A 6773-nucleotide genomic window follows, 5' to 3' on the forward strand; every position below is an offset into this window, starting at 1 on the left:
TATTAAATGTGAAAAGATTCATATTATGATTATAATTCATTAAATTGATTATTTGAAAGAAAAAAATTTAAATTCATTGATTGGACCTGATTTTTAATAAATTCATAGGTTTTGCTATTAAAAGTTATTGAAAAATACTTAGAAAGTCATTGATTTGGTTTATTTAGACAAAACGAAATTGAAAATACTTTATATTTTAGACATCCCTGTCACCCGGCTCTGATTCCCTTCTTAATGTTATTGCATCGGATTCAGTTATAACTTCTAGCAGAGCCAAAGTTACAGCAAAACGCACGGCCTCCCTGAGCCTCTCCTCGAGTAGGAGAGCTTCATATACCTGCCATCCACAGGTTTGCTACAGTGCCGGAAAAGCTCTCTCTTCCTCCTCAGGGGAGCTTCCAGGAAAGGACCGCTGCTCCTCTGCATACACGGTTAATATAATTCTCAACAAATAGAGATACAGCCGCCTTCCTATCTACTGGCCTTTAAATGGTATGCACAAATAAATACGAAGCCTACAAATAAACCAATATTTTAATTTTGACTATATCATAGAGAGACATTATTCTAAATTACTAGATTAGTACATAAATGCATGTTCGAAGACCCGACTCAGCCTCCAGCCCAATCAACCCACAAGCTGGCTAGTTGAACATGAAACTCTAACCGAGTCGGGTAAAGTTTCAAATCGATAAATTACCGGATTTAGTGGAACACAAATGATCTAAAATTCACTAAAAAAAAGAAAAAATCCAATGACGTACCATAGCCAGCCAGGAAATGATCTCCCGTTCACTTTCTACAATTTTATGTCGCCATTTCCAAAGAAACAGATTTATTTTGAAACACAAGATATTCCTTTCTAGTTTTAGCATTAACATACCATAGCGTGTAGCATGATAGTCAGTATCTGTAACCAAATTTATTATTCTTTCCCTTTCCCTTTTACGAATATCCTAATTTAGGTATGTGGATCAATTTATTTTTCAATAAAATTTGAGATTTTTTTGTTTTAATTTTATTATTAATATCTTTAGATTCTTTAATGTGCTGATATCTGAATTTTAAAATATATATATTATTTTAATATATTTTCAAACAAAAACATTTAAAAAAAAAACACTTTAACATACTCTCAATCAAGCATCCCAGTTTGTCCATCAATTATCTAGCTAGAAAATGAAGTATAGAAAGAACGAGACAGGGATAAAAGAAAAGCTGGAATGGGCTTGCATTGCATCCCTGTAACAAGGAAAAGTTAGGGGAGGAAGGGGGACCCTGCTGAACAGTTGTAAGAGTTTAGCATACAGAAAGGGTAGCAGCCTGCCATGGCCAGCCAGGAAAGCAGATTTCTTTCCTCTGCTTGGTTGCTTTCTTTTCATTTATTGATTCAAGGAAAACTACATGATGGCAATTTGCCATCATAGCTTTGCTTGGCCTAGCTAGGGTTTGGTCATCCTCTGCAGAAAGTGAGTGAGATTCTACGGGCGTGCGTGCACTGGATGCTAGTAATTTATTCGTGGCTAGCTTCTCAAGAAATGGCTGGTTCACACCCTCCATGCCAGCTGTTCTCTCGTCTCTTCCCTTCCAAAGTCGTCTTCTTTCACCACCCTTTTCTGCTACCATCCAAGACGTAGATAACGATGTTTTCTCCGTCTTAATTAAGACGAACCACTTTTCAGATCTCCTCAAATGGCTGCCATTAGTTTGGACTTTAAACCATGTCTTAGTTTTCGACTTCTTGGTGAGAAATGATTAAAAGCATGAGTGGCCACTACGTAAGTCTGTGATTTCGTGGATTAAAGTGCCCATGGCGACGAGACAAGACGGCTTCAGTCCCACGGGCTTAGCATTGTTTAAGAGTTGGTGCTCATATTAATGGTGGTTTAGGTTAAAAACAATGGGATTTATGGTTAATGTGATTTGTCAATATATGTCATTGATTTTTTTGCTCGAATCTTGGAATCAATATATACAAATAATCCAATCCTCTAGGTACATGCATGATGGAAACAATTGAAAGATGTGTTTTTAAAACATCTAAAGATAAATTTAGAGCGTGTTTGGCAGTGTGGTAGCGGTTGCTTTTCAAATAGCTTTTCGTGCCGAAATACATGCAAATGATGTTTTTTTATTTTTTAAAAATCATTTTTGACATCAGCACATCAAAACGATCCAAAAAGTACAACCGTAACTCAATTTTAGTAAAAAAAAAAAAAATTTGAAATTTACCAAAACGCAGTTACAAACGCAGAAACAAACACTCTCTTAAGATATATTAGATTTTATTGTATTTATAAAATATTAGAGATAGATTTAAGATATATATAACGATGAGGTCGGTTTTTATATAAAAAAAAGATAAATAATTAATATGATATGATTCCATTGAAAAAACCTCAATTAATTTATAACTTGACTATTTAGGTCAAAATATATTAATATATTTTAGTTTTTTATTTAAAATAATATTATTTTAATTTGTTTAATACCCTATTCTTATATCAAGTCAACCCAGGTGTTGATTTTGATAACTTTGCATCTCTTATTATCCTTTTTTTACTTGCTTTTTTCTGAGATAATCGGCTTCCTTTAAAATATATATATATATATATATATATATATATATATATATATAGTTTAGATAAAAAATCATATATATATATATATATATATATATATAAAGAAATTATCCAAAATAGTGTTCAAATCTTCAAATATATGCACCTATTATGCAAAATCTGTATTTATCCTCAAGAGGCATGCGTATAAAATAAATCCTTAAAATATTAGAGGAAAACTCAAATTAATTTCCATCTTGATTCTGGTTAATTGCTCTCTTGATGGCTTAAATTTGAGGGTCCCTTCAACCCAAATGATGACTCTATCAGTTTCTATCAATCAAATAGGTCATGTGTTCACTTAGCCATCTGTTACGCAATTAATTTAATAGGTGGAAACTGAAGCATTATCAAATTGAATTGAATTCTTCCATATTTTAAATGCAGTGGACTAGAATGAAAGCATGAAAGTATAGTTGATATTGGAAATATTATAATCACGAAGGATAAAAAAAAAATGTTTTTATTCTCTTTAAAATGTTTTTTTATCTCATAAAGTACAGAAAAAGCTAGAAATTATTCAAATCTTTTTCTATAAAATCTTATATTGCTAAAAAAACTGTAAGCTCTAAGTACTTATTATAATATATATATATATAAAAAAAAAAGAAGAAGAAGAGAGAAATTGAAGAGAAAATCTTATAAAAAAAGAAATTCTTATGATTTTTTTTACGGGATCGGATATCTATTTACCAAGGTAGTTACCGTTTGAGTTTTTTTCTATGATTGTGCTACAAAATAGTGGAAAAAAAAATTCGATTTTCATTTAATGAGTTCCTTTGAAATGGCTTAGATTTGAGCTGGTCGACTCAATAAATAAATTTTTTTAGTTTTTTGTTAATCAAATTAATTATATGGGGTTTTGTTATGATATCAATTTAATTGAGATTTAAATTACTTAACTCGATTTGAATGCATTTCACCCCTTTTTTTTATCTTTTAATTAAAGAATGAATTCACATAAAATAAAATAAAGCATGAATTGATTTCCGAAAACAAACACAAGATTGAAAAGAAAGCAGTGTCACAGGCAGTTGTCTCACCCTCCCATGCATGGATATTCTACGAGCTCATCATGATGAACATCTTGCAAGAGTGATTGACTCAATCCATTTATTTATTCATTCATGGCGTGTAAGAATATTTTGGTAACTTTTTCTTGAAAAGAAAAGAAACTGCAATCCAGGTAGTGGAGCAGAGCAGGGAGGAAGATCCATGGTTGAAAGAGTGAAAAATTAGAACCGACAAATCATGATTTACCAATGATGTATGGTGTTAGTGGGGCTGTGGATAGGTTTAAAAGTTAGAGAGATTTTTTAATTAAAAAAAAAACATTGCATATTTTAGTCATGTGAATGTCGGGAATACAAGGATACAATCTTGGTTTGAAGTCGGCAAAAGAGTTTAAATAAGCTGTCTTCCACCCGGCATGCACACAACTAATATGGAGCCCTCCATTACCTTGCACTAATGATCCTTGTATAGTTGCAAAATATCATAAATATCATATTAGTTTGCTGAGTCAATCCGGTAATTCATAGTTATAAATCTAGTTTGTATAAGATTTCATTTCAAATCTATTTGTAAATTTACCCAATTTAACTTGCTTGATTTTAATTGTAGTCAGTCTAGTTAACTTCAATAATTATTTTTAATTTTTTTGTCTGAAATAGAGTATTTTTATTAAAATATATGGCATTTTAAGTTAATATAATAAATTTATAACTCAAATCTTAAACTAGATCAAATTTTATATATGCCAAGTCATAACCTCTGTGGCTTTTTATTCTCTCAATTTAAATTTAAGATTGTTTCTTTTTATTCTCTCAATTTAAATTTAAGATTGTTTCGATAAAAAATTTAATTTTAAAATTAACACAAGTTGATTTTAAAATAATTTTTATTATTAATGATTATATAAAACTTCAGTAGCTATCATATGTTATAATTATAGACTAGGGAGAACAAACTTTTTAATCTTAAATTTTTATTACTGCACTACCTATTTAAATTATTAATTCATTCTATTTTATTTTAGTAACTAAACACAACCATAAAGTTTGTCCAGCTAAAACTTGAAGAGTACGAATTCAAATTTTTCATCGTAGTAAAATAATAGGTGAAATTAACCGATCACGTAAATTTTCATAGCAGTCTTCTAGATTTCAATTTCCTACCCAACAAACATGAAAATTACAAATGGATGTTGTTGCACATAGAAATGGAAACAGGGACCATGTGCAAATGTTCCAGGTGTTATGCACCGTTCGAATCTTCGCAAGGGAACGGTCTCAGATGGCAAGTGTGATCACTTACTGTTTGTGAGTGCGGTTCTGTTTAGTATTTTTAAAAAATATATATCTTTTTTATCTTGAAAAAAATATTAATTTTTTTATGATTTAATGTTTTAGGATAAAAAATAAAAAATATTTTACTATACTTTTTTTTTTAAAAAAATAAACTTTTAAAAAATACAATTTACAGTGTATCCTGCCGTGCAGAAATGTCTCAGTTTAATAATAACAGAGTAATATCAATTTGAAAACGACCGAGCAAGATTGTCAAGGTGGAATAGCAGTCAATCGATGAGTGATTGTCCATTTTTATTTCCGATTGATGGAACCATTTTTAGCATATTTGACTTTGTAAAAGTCCCTAAATAATTGAATCCTCAATTCTATACCATCAAATCAATCAGATATATATATATATATATATATATATATATATATATATAATAATAATAATTTTTATTTTACTTTTTAAAATTTCATTGATTTTAAAAGCCAGAACACTTGATTTTAGCTGAGATAAAATAAGTTTATTTTATGTTTTAAAAATGTATTTTTAAAATATAAATTTATTTTTTTTTTCAAATTATTTTGATGTTAAAAAAAATTTTTAAAAAAATAAATAATATATTTTTAAGTGAAAAACATTTTAAAAATTAACTATTATATTAAATCATTTAAAATTAAAACCCTTCATGCATCAGGTTTGAAGAAGCATGTTAAATCATTATAAATTTATTTTATTTTTTTGTTTAAATTTTTTTTTATTTGTAGATTATTTTGATATTATGATGTCAAAAAAAATTTAAAAAATAAATAATATATTTTAAGCAAAAAAACATTTTAAAAACTAACCTCTATGTTAAATCATTTTGAATTAAAACCCTTTATGCATCAGGTTTGAAATTAGAATTTGTCACTGAACCAGGTTTTATTAACTATGATGCTTTTGTTACAAAAAATAATTAGAGTATTTATCTTAATATTAGTTCAGTTACATGAAATAAATTAAATGTGAGAAAAATCATGATAGTTGGGAGTCATGGAGGGATAAAAACCTGCTACGGACAGCATGATAATAATGCCCATACACCTCTTTGAAAAGGACACCAATATCTTTGTATCGTGAGGTCTTCGATCTAACAACACAAGTAAATGAACACTCTGACTTCCTCTCTCCGGCTAATTTATACGAGAATTAATATCGATTATTTTTTAAAATATTTTTTATATTAAAATAATAATTTTTTTATTTTTTTAAAAATATTTTTAAAATCATTACATCAAAACAATCTAATATATATTAAAATTTAATTTTTTTAATAAAAAAATTAAAATTTTAAAAAACATCATTATAACCTCATTTCTAAACCATCTTTTTGTATCATTTTTACCCTATTTTTCTTTTATTAAATTTATAATTTGGAGTGTGATTTAAATTGATTTTAATTTGAATTGTTTTTAATATAAATCTAGTTAGATGAGATAAATTAATCAATAATTTAATTAATTTAATCAAATTTAGTCAAATATGTTCAAGTCAAAACCAAAATACTAAAAAAAAACAAAAACTAGAATTGATTGTTGATTTTATCGATGATCCACTTATCCAAACAAATTAAAAAATCGTTTTAAATTCATTCGACAACTACGCCATCCATAACATTATTTCAAATTTAATTTAGTTAGTAAAACTACTACTAAGAAAATCTCAATAAAAGAATTTCAAATAGCTAAAAAGGAGATAATGGTACAAAGTTTTTTTTATTCAAAATAATATTTTTTAATATCTATTTTAATATCATCACATTAAAATTATTAAAAAAAATATATGGATTTAATTTTGGCTGAACAAAAAAAA

This window comes from Populus alba, chromosome 17 (assembly GCF_005239225.2).
Source record: "Populus alba chromosome 17, ASM523922v2, whole genome shotgun sequence".
Taxonomy (NCBI): Eukaryota; Viridiplantae; Streptophyta; class Magnoliopsida; order Malpighiales; family Salicaceae; genus Populus; species Populus alba.